The following is a 17316-nucleotide window of genomic DNA, read 5'->3' on the forward strand; positions in this document are numbered from 1 at the left end:
AAAAATATTCAGTGCCTTGCCACTATTAAATACCAATCAATTTCTTTTAATATGGCTAGCATATTGGAATATATTAGTAGGCAGGCAAATAATTGTTGCTTTCATAAAGATGGTATTCTGTTGGGAGACACTTGAATCTAATTATGCACAAATCATAATAAATGTATAATTGCCAAATGAGATTTTTGACTATTAAAGAAACCATTCATGTAAATGCAAAGAAATAAATCTTAATTAGGATAGGGATTGGGGTAGGGCTTTAACGGCTATTGTGTAGAAATAACTTTTTATTCTAGATTTGAAAGGTAAGTAATTTTAAAGAGGCTTGAGAAGAATTCAATGAAAAGAAGAAATAGCATGGAGTCTTCTACAAGGAGGGAAGGAACATGAGAGATTTCTAAAACTGATAAACCCACCAGCATTTAGAAATTAATGGATGGTGCAGTGTGAGATGAATATGAAGTTCCTGGCAGAGACAAGATCACTCTGGGTCATAAAATCCACCATGTCAGCTCTTTTTATATTAATCCTAAGAGAAATGTGACTTAATCACAGAGCAGCACATACAGGGGTTAAAATCATAGATTTTGAAATCCCAGCTCTGCTATTTACTAGCTGTGTGACCTTCATAACTTTCTCCTGACAGTTTTTTTTTTTTCTCTGAAATGAGAATAACATATTATCTACTTCTTAGAGTTCCTATGGGTATAATTGAATTTACAATGTTAAAGTATTTAAAACACTGCCAAGATCATAATAAATGCCAGGTAAGAATTTGATAAATGTGCATTTGAAAATGTAAAACGAGAGAGGCTAAAATGGAAACCTATTATTTAAGAAGTTAATTTTGCAGCCTAGTCTAGGGAAACTGGTAACCGAGGACTCCTAGTTTTCTGACTTTCAGAGACTCTGCTCTTGTTTCTAAATGCGAAGATCACCTGAGAGAAGCCACTTTGCAAGGTATATGCTTCCCATCGACGTTTGTCACCATGCTCCACCTACAAACTGGGACCATGAGTCCATTCTTTGCTCTTCTCCATGAACTGAATTATGCCTAGGGCTTCCATTCTGCTCATCCCAGGAAGAAACATTCCTCAGAGGGTGTCTTCTCTGTAGAACTAATTATGATTATTAATTGTGTGCAAAATTAAACTGTAAAGCAGAGTAAAAGTTTTGTGCAGAATCATAATATTTAATTGAGTGCTAATGCTATTGTGATTATTTTAAATAACAGAAGTGTGGTAGTTAAAAAAATGTATCGCAATGGTTTTCTGGACAGCTAAAAAACCCTACATGATCACAAATGCCAAGGTACTCAAAAGATGTTTTTATTTTATTTGTCAGTCAAAATGTGTTGCTCAATTTGATTTGCTCTAACATTCTCTCACACCTGATTCTCATGTTGTGCACGAAATATTTTCAGGTTACATGCAGATAACGACCTATGAAGACATCAATCACGGCAGCAAAACTAGTACTGGATTTTCTAAATGAATCCTAAAGGATAGACCTGAAATTGATGAGGAAGAATGAAGATGTGGATAATTTTTGGGTTATATCCATTGTCATAATATATCTTATAGTGCTTGCAAATTTGATTTTCTTAAAACATGCAAGGAATACAGCTGTTTGTCAAGAGTTAAAAAACATTGCAAGTTCTGAAGTAAACATGTACAAAGGTCATAGAGAGTATCCATACTGATTCAGGGAGACTTTGTTGTGAAAAAGACACTTTTATTTTCCTTCAGAGTTAGAACAGTTTCTTACAAAATTGAAAGTAGAAAATAGATTATAAATCAGTAAATTAGCAAAATGGTGCCTTATCCAGAGGATGCCTAACATCGCATCAGTTAAAATGAATAATTACATTGAAGCTAAAGTGTAGATCATCTTGGTATCTTTCCAAATCCCAGATGTCCTACCTGAATACAAGTCTAAACTCTTTCACAGCCTCTCCAAAACAGTCTTGATTGCTTCGTGTTCATACATCATAAATTGGTTTAAAATAGAGAGGCACAATATCCAAGATAGTATAGTATCATAAGAAAACTGTTAAAAACTCTTATAAAAATGTAAATGCATTAATTTTAGCAATATTTGAAGTAAAATTATGTGCATTTTTAGGAATGCATATTTTATTAATACCTGGATTTTTCTATGAAATTATCAGGCTTAGTATGGTTTATTTCATGCATAAGATAGACAGTAATGAAATGGGTTTACTTTATTTTTCATTGCAAATATGCCAACAGCTAATCACCTATTTTATTTTTTAATTTATTTTTTAAATTGTTTGTGTCTTGAGAAAACAAAACTATCTAAAATTAAGCCTCACTGAAAGAGTAAGCATTGTTTATTTGTGTTAACAAATACAATATCAAGCATCTACTTGGCATAGAGAATCTTGTCTAATCATTTTTATTTGGTAGTATTGGAAGTCATTCCCTTTTTTCATATTTATTTACAATACAAAAATGTTTCCACGTTGAAGATAAGTTAATTTTATCATTTTTCTGAGAAAATACAGACAAAAAAAGTTTTAATAACTAGTTTCTATTGAAAAATTGAGTTTTAGCATGTAACCATTTTAAGCTAGTTATAGTTGAGATAATTAGTGAGGATAAGAAATGTCTAGAAGCTGAGCAAGTCATAATTAATTTCAGCTATCTCTGGTAAAAAAATATTCATGGATGAAAGAAAATTTCAGAAAGAATTTTAACTAAAATTAGCAAGAAAATAATTAATCCAGGAGCATTTTCTTGATAAACCATAGGTAGGTTGATATTCAATAATTTTCTCAGAGATAACAAGGTCACCTTTTCAGCTCCAATGCCAGCATTCTCTTAGCAGCTCCTGATCTGCACAGATGTTGATTTCTCCTTCAGTTCTCAAATTGGGTTCACATTGGTCGAGTTGTGAGGAGCTCCCTCCGCACTACTTGCTGCTGATCAAGGTCCCTTTATTAAGAGTGAAGCTGCTCACCTTTTGCAAGATTCCACCGTGATAATCAGTATCTGGAATATTCAAAACAGTTTTTAAAAATACAGACACGTGGAGAAAAAGACAATTAGAAGAAATCAAAATGCAATTTGAAATAATCTATAGCAAAAGAAAATAGAAATCTTATAGAATATATTATTTAAACCTATATAAACACACAACTCTTTGGAAATCTAAGTTATTATTATTACATACACTTCTTGGTAGGTGGGAAATAAACTAAATATTACTGTTAAAGTAACCATAAATTATACATAAAACAAAGAAAATAATTTTTAAAAAACATTCTGCAAAGATGTATACACGTGTAAAACTGATGCAAAGCAAGAGAATAATATTATTATATAAAACATTATATCAACAAGATTTATTTGTGCATTTCCACTGAATGCTGATAAACTAATATTTTTCTATCTTAAAAATCAAAACTCTTATCTCCTAAGAAATAAAATCTCTATATTTCTGTGGCTTTTTTTGCTAGGCTTCAGTTTAAATTTGCCCAAGTGCCACACATGAGCTCAGGTGCTATTTAATTCACAACCCTGCAGGTAAAAAGGGTATATACATGGACCTTTATAACTTCTACTACTTTGCCATAGTGCTGAGGGCTGTTTATCATAGCTTACAGTATGAGAAATCAATTAAAATATCTGACAGTCCAGTGTATCCCACTGTAATCATGTTATATATATTCATAAACAGACATAGATAAAGTTTTCTTTACTGTTATTTTAGGTATGTTACTCTAGAAAGTTAGAACTCTCACTCAAATAAGGAGAATGAAAACTGAATCATATAATAACAGAAAAATGTTTAAATATACAATAGAATTTTTTTTCCACAAAACACTGAAGCAACAATAATTAAACGTGTTAGTGGTTAACAGAGTCAGAGGATCAACATAACAGTATCAACTGTGTTGTATATAGGCAAAGTTGGGCAAACCAAAATCAATACCACCACTGGAACAAACAAAAAATTAAAATAAAATGCAAGCATAATTTATGGATTTCAACAAGTGTGTTTGATTACTACCTTAAAATAAAATTTTGTTACTAGAGTGAAACAAAATTACTAAACTTTACTAAACAAAATTTTAGTAAACAAAATTATTAGATCACTGGATTAAAACAAAATGAAAGAAATTACAGTGAGAGAAAAAGTATTTGTTTCTCATAACAATATCCATAGTAAATAGCAAAGTTTCTTAGGCATGTAATACATGCTAAAAACAATTGAGTGCATGCATGAATGAATGAATACATCCTTATTCTTTGCTTTGTCTTAAGTTACGTTTGGTGCATTATAGATAATAGAGTAATTTCTTAATGGAAGAACATGCAGAAGTTTCATGATTCAGCTGTCTACAGTGGAATAAGGTTATTGTGGTCCTCTGTAATTTAGATTTAAAAATAATAGTTTTCTGAGAGATGTCAGATGAAAAAGCTATCCCCCAAAAAGAAACCATTGTTTCTTTGGCATTTTCTGCTCTCTCACTATGAAGTTTCTCTTCTGCAAATGTGGAAAATACATAAAAATGATTGTCTAACAAGGAGGCCATGATTACTTTGCTTAAAATCTTATTTTGTAGGACACATCTGTGTAAGAATTTTCCAGTTAAAAATGAAGTTACATTGAATGTGGATTTAATATTGATGACCCTTTGATTTTCCTATTTATATGTTTCAAACTAATGAGACCTAACCCAAAGACAGTGTGATAGGGAAAATAATGGCCTCCCAAAAATATCCATGCCCTAATCCCCAGAATTTGTGACTACTTTCTGTTACATGACAAGGGGAGATTAAGGTTACAGATGGAATTAAGTTTGCTAATTTGATTACTTTCAAATAGGAAGATTATCCTTGGTTAACCCCAGTGGAACCAATGTAATCATAGGATCCTTATATAGGGAAGAAGGGATAGAAATGTCAGAATCAGAGAGATGGGAGAGAAGGAGGCTCAGAGAAATGACAACTTGATCTTGCTGGTGTTGAAGATAAAGGAATGGGGCCACAAGACAACGACTAGGGGTGGCCTGTAGGAGCTGAAAAGGCAAGTAAATGAATTATATCCAAAGCCTCTAGAAAGTAATGCAGCCCTACAGGTACCGTGATTTTAGGCAGTAAGTCCTAGTTCAGACTCCTGACATAGAAAACTGAAAGATAACAAATTTGTGTTATTTTAAGCCACTATGTTTATAGTAATTTGTTACAGTAGCAATAGAAAACTAATAACCTGGGTAGTTTATTTAATCTTAATAGTAACTATAAATGGTGAATGCAGTTAACAAATGTTACATTGCGATGGGGACATATTGACACAGCTGAATTTTATTTCAATATTCTGAATGAAAAATTATGAATTTCCACCCATCAATAAAATGTATGTACATACCTCCAATCAAAATGATCAACTCTGACAATAATCTCCTATGTCTCAACATATAATGTTTACTTAACAAATGCAATGAAGAAAAATACCTAAGACAGCTGAGCTACAGAAAGCAAAATAGAACTGTGTATGACAGAAAAATTCCTACTAGAGTCAGAGATAAGGTTTTAAGGTCACAGATCTCTGAGCTCTAATTGCGCAGTGGTTGTGCTGGTTTGCTTCCCATGGCCAGAAACAAGATTAAAGTTAGGCTCACTGCATGAAGCCTGGATCCGATGGAGACCCACAAAAACCCTACCTCATGAAAAGAGACAGAAAACTCCTGCCACAAACCACTTTTTTCAAATGCCAGTATGTGCTTTTGTCGACTATATGCTTAGTGACAAAGAAAGACCCAGACACAAAACGTCTAAATCTAAACCATTCAGTTTCTCTGAGGATGGATCTCCATTTCCCAATTCATCTTTGCATAGTGAACCTGAACATTAATTATGAGGCATCTTTCTGAACCTGAGACCTGAAGTGCTAAGTGAAGGCAACAACTACAGCTTCAACAAAAATTATTAAAAAGCCTTGATGGTAGCTTTGAAGGAATGCTTTATTTCTTGTATCCAAAGCGTGGATACACGTATAGCAATCCCAGGGCCTTTTGAGTGTTTCAGAGTTGTGGCATTAGTAATAATCTCAACCCTATCTGACCTCTTAAGTTAGTTAATATAAAGTCAGTGGCAAGCAAGGATTGGGGTCTTGATACATGGAAGGGGAACATTTGTAAAGAATCAGATAAGATTAAAAGCCTTAAGCCCCCCCGGACACTTGAAACTCAGCCAAATAGTCTTTGTGTCACTATTGGAGGGAACTCGCCATCCCTGCATAACAACTTCCAAGGACTTCACCAGCTGCAGTTGCCATGCAACCAAAACTCTTCAGGATCCCAACCCACAAGCCCTAATTACCTCCAGCCTAGAGTGCGATTTAGATCTCAAAATATCCCAGTCACAGAAATACAAAACATAGTATGGAAGAAGATATAAATTTTTATTTTATCTTAGTACGTATAAGATAAATTTTTTATTTTATCTTATCTTTAATTTTATCCATAGTACGGAAGAAGAAATAAATTTTTAAAAAGTTGTTTGCCCTCACCTATTTATATAGGCAAAGGTAAATTTTTCAGAAGGAAACAAATGACCAACAGAAAAGGAGTAATTTGGAGTGAAGTGAGTATTTCCAAAGGCACTTGAGCATCCTTGAAAGGATAGAAAATCACCTCTGAGCTTACTGACTTCTTACTTACTGACTTCTGTAGGCCATAGAGGATGTTGGACAATGTTGCAATGAATTGAGTTTCCAACTATCAATGGGAATAATGGGAGCCTAGCACAGTAGATGCCAAATGGTACTGCTAACCTTCAAAGGCAAAGATAAATGCAAGCCATCAGTCATCTGAGTGTATGGCTAATTGGTTATAGAGTCAAGAAATATGTAAGAATTAGAAAAACTTTAAATTATGGCTTCCCATAACATTTTGCAAATAATAAAAATGATGTTTATTATAAGTTTAATATGAAGACAAAGAAGTTGAACCAATAGAGTGGAGATTCATGGCTTCTTACCTGTTCACTTAAACAGATCACAGACCAACAGACCTTTGGTAAGGGGGAATCCCGAAACTCTGAAGGTACTCTATAACACACCTCATGCACACCGTAAATTTGTCCTATCCACTATACATTAGAGACATGAAATGCTCAGAGCTGTTAGGGGTTGATATGGTTTGCATCTGTGTCCCCACCCACATCTCACATTCAATTGCAATCTCCAGTATTAGGGTAGGGCCCTGGTAGGAGGTGATTAGATCATTGGGACGAATTTACCCCATGCTGTTCTCATGATAGTGAGTGAGTTCTCACAAAACCTGGTTTTTTAAAAACAACCTGGTTGTTTAAAAGTGTGGAGCATTTCCCCGTTCACTCTCTCTCTCTCCTGCCACTATGTGAAGACTGAGCCTGCTTCCACTTCGCCCTTTTGCCATGATTGTAAATTTCCTGAGGTCTCCCAGCCGTGCTTCCCGCTGTGAGTCAATTAAACCTGTTTTCTTCATAAATTACCCAGTCTCAGATAGTTCTTTATGGCAATGTGAAAATGGACCAATACAGGGGTTGTTAGATGCTGGCTCTAAATTGACACTGATCTTCAGTAATCTAAAATCCAACATAGGCCATGAATCAGAGAGAAAACTTGTGCAGGTTAGATGATAGTTGAAGCTAATTCTGGCTTGAGTCTGACTCACAGTGGTTCCATTGGCACTACAAATATCTCCTGTGGTTAATTATCCAGTCTCAGAATATGCAGTGTAATTAGATATATTTCATATGTGGAATATTTCAGTATTGGTTCCTGACCTAGGAAGATATGTTATGGTATATGATAATCAGGTAATAAATGAAATGTTATGCTTGGCCCAGATCACAGTGGGTAAACTGGGTCTATCTACAGAGCTACAGGGTAGTCATTTATTAACCCAGTCCCCAAATGCATTATTAGAATAAACATACTTGTTAAATCATACAATCCCACCATTTTGGTTCTTTGTGCCATAAATTAAGAGCTAATCTAAACAGAATTGCTAGATGGAAGCCTCTGAAATGGGTATTAAATCAAAATAGTAACAATCCCATAGAAACTGCCAGGAAACAACGTCATCCTTCAATGCTAAAGGATGCAAAGGTACTAGTAACTGATATTTCTGATTAATTTGCCAGATTTGCCCCTGCAAAAATCAAACTAATCCTGAAGGATAAGGTGATTGCCAAACGCTCAACGAAGTACAGGAAAACCTCAGAGATATTGCTGGTTAGGTCCACCAGTGCAATAAAGCAAATATCACAGTAAAGTGCACAACAATCTTTTCTATTTCTAGTCCATATAAAAGTTATGCTTAGTTTTTTCTGTTTGTTTATTTGTTTTTGTTTTGTTTTGTTTTGTTTTTTTTGACAGAGTCTCGCTCTGTCGCCCAGGCTGGAGTGCAGTGGCACCATCTTGGCTCACAGCAAGCTCTGCCTCCCGGGTTCATGCCAGTCTCCTGTCTCAGCCTTCTGAGTAGCTGGGACTACAGGTACCCACCACCACACCCAGCTAATTTTTTGTATTTTTAGTAGAGACAGGGTTTCACCATGTTTACCAGGATGGTCTCGATCTCCTGACCTCATGATCTGCCTGCCTCGGCCTCCCGAAGTGCTGGGATTGCAGACATGAGCCACCGTGCCTGGCCACTATACTGTAGTTTTTAAAGAGTACAATAGCATTATGTCTAAAAACCAATATAAATATTTTAATTTAGAAATAAATTATTGCTTGTTGCTAAAGAATGCTAACAATCTTGTGAAACTCTACTAAGTGGGAGTCGTATTGCTGGTGGAGTTTCTTGCCTCATTGTTGATAGCTGCTGATTGATCAGGGTGGTGGTTGCTGAAGGTTGAGGTGACTGTGACAGTTTCTTAAAATAAGACAACATTGAAGTTTGCAACACTAATTGACACTTCCTTTCACGAAATATTTCTCTGTAGCATGCTATGCAATGCTGTTTGATAGCGTTTTACCCACAGTAGAACATCCTTCGAAATTGGAAAAAATCCTCTCAAACTGCTTTATCCACTAGGTTTATGCAATATTCTAAATATTTTGTTGACATTTCAACAATGTTCAGTTCATCTTCACCAATAATAGATTCTATCTCAAGAAACTACTTACTTTGATCATCCAAAAAAGCAACGCCCGAGTTTCAACAATAGTTTATTTGTTTTATGTCGAATGTTGCATGATCAAGTTAAATTAAGTATCATACTTACCACATAATTTCTGACCCTCAGGCTAGGTTTTTTTAAGTGTCCAAATAAAAATGCTTTGCTTTTTTATGTTTATTGTGTTATTGTTAATTACGAGTATTTTTTTTTTTTTTTTTTTTTTTTTTTGAGACGGAGTCTTACTCTTGTCGCCCAGGCTGGAGTGCAGTAGCACAATCTGGCTCACTGCAAACTCTGCTTCCTGGGACTCACGCCATTCTCCTTCATGCCTTTCTCCTGCCTCAGCCTCCCAAGTAGCCGGGACTACAGGCGCCTACCACCATGCCCAGCTAATTTTCTCTGTATTTTTAGTAGAGACAGGGTTTCACCTTGTTAGCCAGGATGGTCTCGATCTCCTGACCTCATGATCTGCCCACCTTGGCCTCCCAAAGTCCTGGGATTACAGGCGCGAGCCACCATGCCCAGCCAATTATAAGTAGTTTTAACCCCTTTTGGATTACGATACACGTGTGTGTGTGTGTGTAGTATAATTTTGGTCTCTGTGCTTTCATAAACCACCCTACTTATTTTCTTCCAGAATTCTGGATTCAATTTTAAGCATGATAGATTTAAATATATGAGAAAATTTATGTTGCTTTTGGAGTTAAATTATAGTTATAAAATAAAACTAAGAATCTAAGGTGCTGATTTCACAGAGTTAATGGATAGGCAGGTAAAATAAATCTTGAATGCCATTCATGTAAGTCTGTTCATAATGTGTTTATTAACATTTCTGTATACAAGAGCAAAAACAAATATATGGTACAAATAATAATTTATATTAAGTCAGTAAAAATAGAAAACAAGCAATAATGTTATATATATTATATATACATGCTAGTGATTAAAAAATATTTACTCATTTCATGCAAATTATTTCTAACTCAAGTTTTCATTTGCAAGTAGGTGTGAAGATCATTTTCTGTAGCTGTAAGTTGTGCTAAGATGGTAATATGAAGACACTTCATTTCCAATATATAGTCGTTGAATCTCAAAGCATTGTCTGGAACCAATTATCCATGCTGCTCTAGCCTTACATATCAGATATCATGTTTCTGACGCCCTCGATGTGGAAAAATCTTTTGACAAAATGCAACATCTTTTCACGATAAAAACCCTCAACAGGCTAGGTCTTAAAGGGACATGGCTGAAAATAATAACAGCAATCTATGACAAACCCACAGCCAACATCATACTGAATGGGCAAAAGTTAGAAGCATTCTCCTTCTAAGAACTAGAACAAGACAAGAATGCCGATTTTCACCACCCTATTCCACATACTACTGGAAGTGCTAGCCAGTGCAACAGGAAAGAGAAAGAAATAAAAGGCATCTAAATAGGAAAATAAGACAAACTACTTCTCCTCACAGACAATATAATTCTGTACCTAGAAAACCCTAAAGACTCGCCAAATGGCTCCTGGAATGAATAAGTAACTTCAGTAAAGTTTCGCGATACAAAATCGATGTACAAACCAGTAGCATTTCTGTACATCAATACTATTCAAGTTAAGAGTCAAATCAAGAATGCAATCCCATTTACAATAGCCACCAAAAAAACACCTAGAAATACATCTAACCAAGGAGTTGAACAATCTCTACAAGGAGGAATACAAAACACTGCTGAAAGAAGTCACAGATGATACAAACAGAAAAACATTCCATGCTAGTGCTGGATATATATCCAAGCAAGTAAATCATTCTATGAAAAAGATACATGCACTCACATATTCACTGTAAAATTACTCACAATAGCAAAGACATGGGATCAACCTAGGTGTCCACCAATGGTAGACTGGATAAAGACAACGTGGTACATATACTCCATGGTATAAAAATGCATGAAATCATGTCCTTTGCAGCAACATGGATGTGGCTGAAGACCATTATCCTAAATGAATGAATGCAGGAATAGAAAATAAAATACTACATATTCTCATAAGTGGGAGCTAAACTTTGGGTACCCATTCACACAGAAATGGCAACAAAAAACTGGGGACTACTGGAGGGAGGTAGGGAAGGGGACAAATTGAAAAAGTACCTATTGGGTACTACATATGCTCAGTGCCTGGGTGACAGGATCAATCATACCCTAAACCTCAGAATCATGCAATATACCCAGGTACCAAACCTGCATATGTAACCCCTGAATCTAAAATAAAAGTTGAAATTATTTTTTTTTTAAGAAAAAAACTGTTTCCTTGTTTCAAATGCTTCTTTCATCAATTTCCTGCCTCTTGGAATATTAGATAAATGTAGTTGACAAAAATTTAATAAAAAAGCATTTTTATTTGTACAGTTGAAAAAAACTAGTCTGAAGGGATCAGGGATATTTGGCTGCTTCTGTTTACTCTGAGTCTCCAACAGTAAAGCATGTGATTCACAGAAATGACATAGATCCTTTTTTACAACTTCAAAAAACATGTTTTGGCCTCATTTTTATTAGGTCACAGGTGATCTAATAATACATATATGTATTGTGATATACCTAGGTTCTTTGGCAGTAGCTACTCAAATTTTCTTAATCTAAAAACCATAATTTCAACAGCAATTATCCTAAAGGATTTGCCCAACTGAGGAACAATAACAATGGGAGAGACTCTTTGTTTGTGTCTTTACTATTACACTAATAAAATACTCCTGTACATGATGAAACATACCACGAAATAAAAACATCATACAGGCATACCTCAGAGATATTGCAGGTTCAGTTCCAGATCACCACAATAAAGCCAATGTCAAAATAAAAACAGTCACACAAATTTTTTGATTCATGAGTGCATACAAAGATGATATTTACTCTATACTGAGGTACATTAAATGTACTACGGCATTATCTAGAAAACAATATTCATACCTTAATTTTAAAATATTTTATTGTAAAAAATGCTGACAATCAATTGAACCTCCAGCAATAATAATCTTTTCTTTAGTGGATGAGTTCACCTTGATGCTATTGGCTGCTGACTGATTAGGGTAGTGGTGGCTAAAGCTTAGAGTGGCTGTGGCAATTTCTAAAATAAGACAATAACGATGTTTGCCACATTGATGGACTCTTCATGAAAGATTTCTCTGTAGCATGTGATGCTGATTGATACCATTTTACCTACAGTAGAACTTTTTTTTTTTTTTTGGAGAGGGAGTCTCTCTCTGTCGCCCAGGCTGGAGTGCAGTGGTGAGATCGCTGGTCACTGCAAGCTCCGCCTACCAGGTTCAAGCCATTCTCCTGCCTCAGCCTCCCTAGTAGCTGGGACTACAGTCGCCCGCCACCACGCCCGGTTAATTTTTGTATGTTTTTAGTAGAGACAGGGTTTCACCGTGTTATCTAGGATGGTCTGGATCTTCTGACCTGGTGATCCATCCGCGCGTCTCGGCCTCCCAAAGTGCTAGGATTACAGGCATGAGCCACCATGCCCGGCCAGTAGAACTTTTTTTTTCCTTCCTTCCTTCCTTCCTTCCTTCCTTCCTTCCTTCCTTCCTTCCTTCCTTCCTTCCTTCCTTCCTTCCTTCCTTCCTTCTTTCCTTCCTTCCTTCCTTCCTCCCTCCCTCCCTCCCTCCCTCCCTCCCTCCTTCCCTTTCTTTCTCTCTTTCTTTCTTTCTTTTCTTTTTTTTTTAGAAAGAGTCTCACTCTTGTTGCCCAGGCTGGAGTGCAATGGTGCGATCCTGGCTCACTGCAACCTCTGCCTCCCTGGGTTCAAGCAATTCTCCTGCCTCAGCCTCCCAAGTAGCTGGGATTACAGGCGTCCACCACCACACCCAGCTAATTTTTTTTCTTTTTTGTACTTTTAGTAGAGATGGGGTTTCACCATGTTGGCCAGGCTGGTCCCAAACTCCTGACCTCAGGTGATCCACCTGCCTCAGCCTCCCAAAGTGCTGGGATTATAGGCATGACCCACCCCACCTTCTTTCATAATTGGAGAAAATTCTGTCAAACCCTGGGGCAGTTTCATCAACTAAGTTTATGTACTAATCAAAAAATTTTATTGACATTTCAACAATGTTCACAGTATCTTCACCAGGAGTAGTTTCCATCTCAAGAAATCACTTTCTTAGATCATGAAAGCTTCGAATCCATTAACATTTGATGATGAAATTCAGTAATATATTCAGGTTCCACTTTTAATTCTAGTTATTTTGCCATTTTTACCACATCTGCAGTTACTTCGTCCACAAAAATCTTGAACCTCTCTCAAAGTCAACCATGAAGGTTCGAATCAGCGTCTTCCAATCTCCCGTTAATGTTGATATTTTGACCTCTTCCCACAAACCATGAATGTTCTTAACAGCATCTAAATGGTGAATCTTCTCCAGAAGGTTTTCAATTTACTTTGACCAGACTCATCAAATCCATCATGATCTACGGCAGCTATAGCCTTAGAAAATTTATTTCTTAGGTAATAAAACTTGAAAGTAAAATTACTTCTTGATCCATGGGCTGCAAAATAGATGTTGTGTTTGCAAGCATAAAAACAACATTAATCTCTTTGTACATCTCCATCAGAGCTCTTAGGTGACTAGGTATATTGTCTGTGGGCAGGAATATTTTGAAAGCAGTCTTTTTATTGTTTTTTCCCTGAGTGGCAGATCTCACTAGTTGGCTTAAAATATTCAGTAAATCAAGCTGTAAACAAATGTGCTGTCATGTGGAATTTCGTTGTTATATTTTAGAGTGAATTTTGCAGAATTCTTAAAGGCCCTTAGATTTTCAGCATGGCAAATGAGCATTGGCTTTAAATTAAAGACACTGGCTGCATTAGCCCAAGAGTTAACCTGTCCTTCAAGACGTTGAAGCCAGACATTGACTTCTCTTTTGCTATGAAAGTCTTAGATTGCATCTTCTTCCAGTATAAGGCTGTTTCATCTATATTAAAAATCTGTTGTTTCGTGCATCTGCCTTAATCAGTTATATTAGCTAGGTCTTCTGGATAACTTGCCGTAGCTTCTACATTAGCACTTGCTTCTTCACCTTACACTGTTACGTTAGCAGAGGTAATTTTTTGTTTTTCCTCCTAAAGCTTCATGAACCAACTTCCACTAGCTTTAAATTTTCCTCTGCAGCTTCCTCACCTCTCTCAGCCTTCAGAGAATGGAAGAGAGTTAGGGTCCTTTTCTGTATTAGTCTTTAGCTGAAGATAATGCTGGGGCTGATTTAATCTACCCAGACCACTAAAACTTTATATCAGTAATAAGGCCATTTCACTTTCTCATCACTCTTGGGTTCACTGGAGTAGCACTTATCCTTTCCTTCAAGAACTTTTCCTTTGCATTGAAAACTTGGTTCACTTTTTGTCACAAGAGGTCTAGCTTGTGGCCTCTCTTGGCATTCTACATGCTTTTTTGACTAATCTTAATTATTTCTAATTTTTTATTTAGAGTTAGACACATGCAACCCTTTCTGTCCCTTGAACATTTAGAAGTCATTGTAGGGTTATTAACTGCCCTCATTCCAATATTGCTGTGTCTTTAGGAATAGAATAAGGTGGCCTGTGAAGAAGTAGAGAGGGAAGTAGAGAGGTGGGGCAATGATCATTCTCTGAAGCAGTCAAAACACATACAGCAGTTATCAGTTAAGCTTGTCGTCCTATATGGGCATGGATATGGCACTCAGAACAACTGCAATAGTAATATCAAAGAGCACTAATTACAAATCAGTATAGCAGATTTAATAATAACAAAAACATTGGAAATGTTGCTCAGATTACCAAAATATGTAATAGAAACACAAAGTAAACACATTAACACAAAGTAAACACATCAGAGAAATGGCACTGATAGACTTGCTGGAAGCAGGGTTGCCATAGATCTTCAATTGGTAAATAATTCAAAATATGTGAAGTGCAATAAAGCAAAGTGAAATGAAAGGAGGTATGCCTGTACATTTTGCTACACACATTTAAAATAAACTATAGATATTGCTGCCTCTCCTATGGCTTTGTTTGTTTGTTTATTTATTTATGACAGAGTCATGCTCTGTTGCCCAAGCTGGAGTGCAGGGGCGTGATCTCGGCTCACTGCAACCTCTGCCTCTCCGGTTCATGTGATTCTCCTGCCTCTGCCTCCCTAGTAGTTGGGATTACAGGTGCACACCACACCCGCCCAGCTAAGTTTTGTATTTTTAGTAGAGACGGGGCTTCACAATGTTGGACACGCTAGTCTGGAACTCCTGATCTCAAAGGATCCACCTGCCTCGACCTCCCAAAGTGCTGTAACCCCAAAGTACTGGGGTTACAGGTGTGAGCCACTGCGCCCAGTGTCCTATTAATTTCTAAGGAATTTGAAGATATTTACTTGGATATAATTCATTGAAAGAGTCTTTCTTTAGAATGAAGTGTGAATCTTACATTGTCCAGGTTCTTCAATTCTCATCTTTGGAAACCTCGCTGTGCTTTTGTTAGCTCAGTCTGTGTCATTGTCTGAATCTTTGTGCTTTCCCGAAATTTATACGTTTAAACCTAATTCCCGATATGATAGTGTTATGAGGTTGGACCTTTAGAGGTATTTAGGTTGGGAGGCAGAGCTCTCCTGATACGAATATCCTTCTATCTATTTAAACATATATATGCTTACAGATACATGTACATGTATACATATGTGTATATATATAGACACACACAATATTTTTCTCGTTTAATTTTTACAAAAGTTAATGAGATTGGTTTTATTACTTGCATTTTACAATAAGATTAATTGTACTAAACATCATTTGTTTTGCTGATTACGTTAACACTAACCTTGATCAGAGGGGGATTCACTTCTGTCCCTTAAGTGAAGGTGTCCTGGACAGTGGATTCAGCAGTGCGTGGTGCTGTGGCTCTTCATCCCTGGAAGAATGAAAGAGATTTAGTTGTTCCCTTTGGAAGTTTTGAGCTTAGCTCTTAATTTCCTGTTTCAGGCAGCTTCAAACTCTGGCAAATGCCTAGACAGGAAGACTGGCCATGTGCTTGTGGCAGAATCCCTCCCTCTAGGGGGTCTTTGCTTGCCAAGCACTATGAGACTGCAGAAAACTTTGCTCCGTCTTTTAGCTTCTAACCAAACTCTTCACCCACAACCTAAAATAAGGGCTGTGTTTTAGGCAAAGGAAAATATGATTATGAGTTTGGCCTCGTGGTTTCCATTTTCAAATGACAGCTAGCTCCGAGTGATTACCACAAGCTCTGCTGGTTTCTCTCCCTTTCAAGTGGAGTCTGTCTGGGCGCACCTACTCCTAGGAACAAAATGCCTGGTGATCGCCAGCTCATCTAGAAAGAACTCTTCCTTCTCTGGAATTCTTCTTCATCTTGTCTTTATTATTTCCTTGACTCTTACATGTCTTTACACACCTGATTTTTAAAATTTAGCTTTTAAGGTTGCTCAACATTTAAACCAAATATTTTGATCTGCGATTATTTCCTTTATTTTTTTATAAGCTCCATGACATATTAATTTACCCAGCATCTGGAAGGCCATACAATTCCTTTCTTCTGCCTACTTATTTTTCTGTATTTATAGATGAAAGCATCCCACTTTTAAATTCTGTCTTTCCGTCATTCTCCCAATCCTATTATCTTTTTTCATTTTCTCATTTTTCTGGCCTTGACTACAGTTATATCACATCAACTGTTCTCCAGACTATACTCCAAAGAGAAAAATTGTGTTGTGCTCCTTTACCTATAAACTGTGCCAATGTTCCTAACTCTAGGTCCTTAAAACACTTTGGAAAATCAAAAGCAACGTTTCACTATGTGAAGCTTCACATACATCTTATCCCATCACTTCTTATTTCATTTTAATTGCCAGTTCTCTTTTTCTTCCTACCTTTTTCCTGTCTACCAATAATAAAATTTCACTTTTCCTCAGATATCTATCCTAACTATGGAACTGCTATTTGCAGAGAATATTGTTTTCAAGTATTCTCTCAACTTTTTACATGCACATGTAACCACTTACATTTTTCTCACCTTTCAGTAAAATAATATCCTCTTTCTATCTAAGCCTAGTCTTTTCCTTCATTTCATGAATCAGAATTTCACCTATTTCCTCAGAGACCTAACTGCATGTATTTTATTGCTTCTACCAAGAGTAATTTTCATTTCTGGGTC

At 36.3% G+C, this 17316-nt stretch overlaps 1 long non-coding RNA gene across 1 annotated transcript; it reads right to left on the reverse strand.

The window, feature by feature from the left end:
- Nucleotides 1-1713: 1713 nt before the first annotated feature.
- LOC135968032 (uncharacterized) lies at nucleotides 1714-16060 on the reverse strand. Its single transcript, XR_010582457.1, has 2 exons — nucleotides 15970-16060; nucleotides 1714-3014 (listed from the first exon to the last, which is right to left on the reverse strand). It is a non-coding gene; the product is annotated as an uncharacterized lncRNA (long non-coding RNA).
- Nucleotides 16061-17316: the final 1256 nt, after the last annotated feature.

This window comes from Macaca fascicularis, chromosome 17 (genome assembly GCF_037993035.2).
Source record: "Macaca fascicularis isolate 582-1 chromosome 17, T2T-MFA8v1.1".
Taxonomy (NCBI): domain Eukaryota; kingdom Metazoa; phylum Chordata; class Mammalia; order Primates; family Cercopithecidae; genus Macaca; species Macaca fascicularis.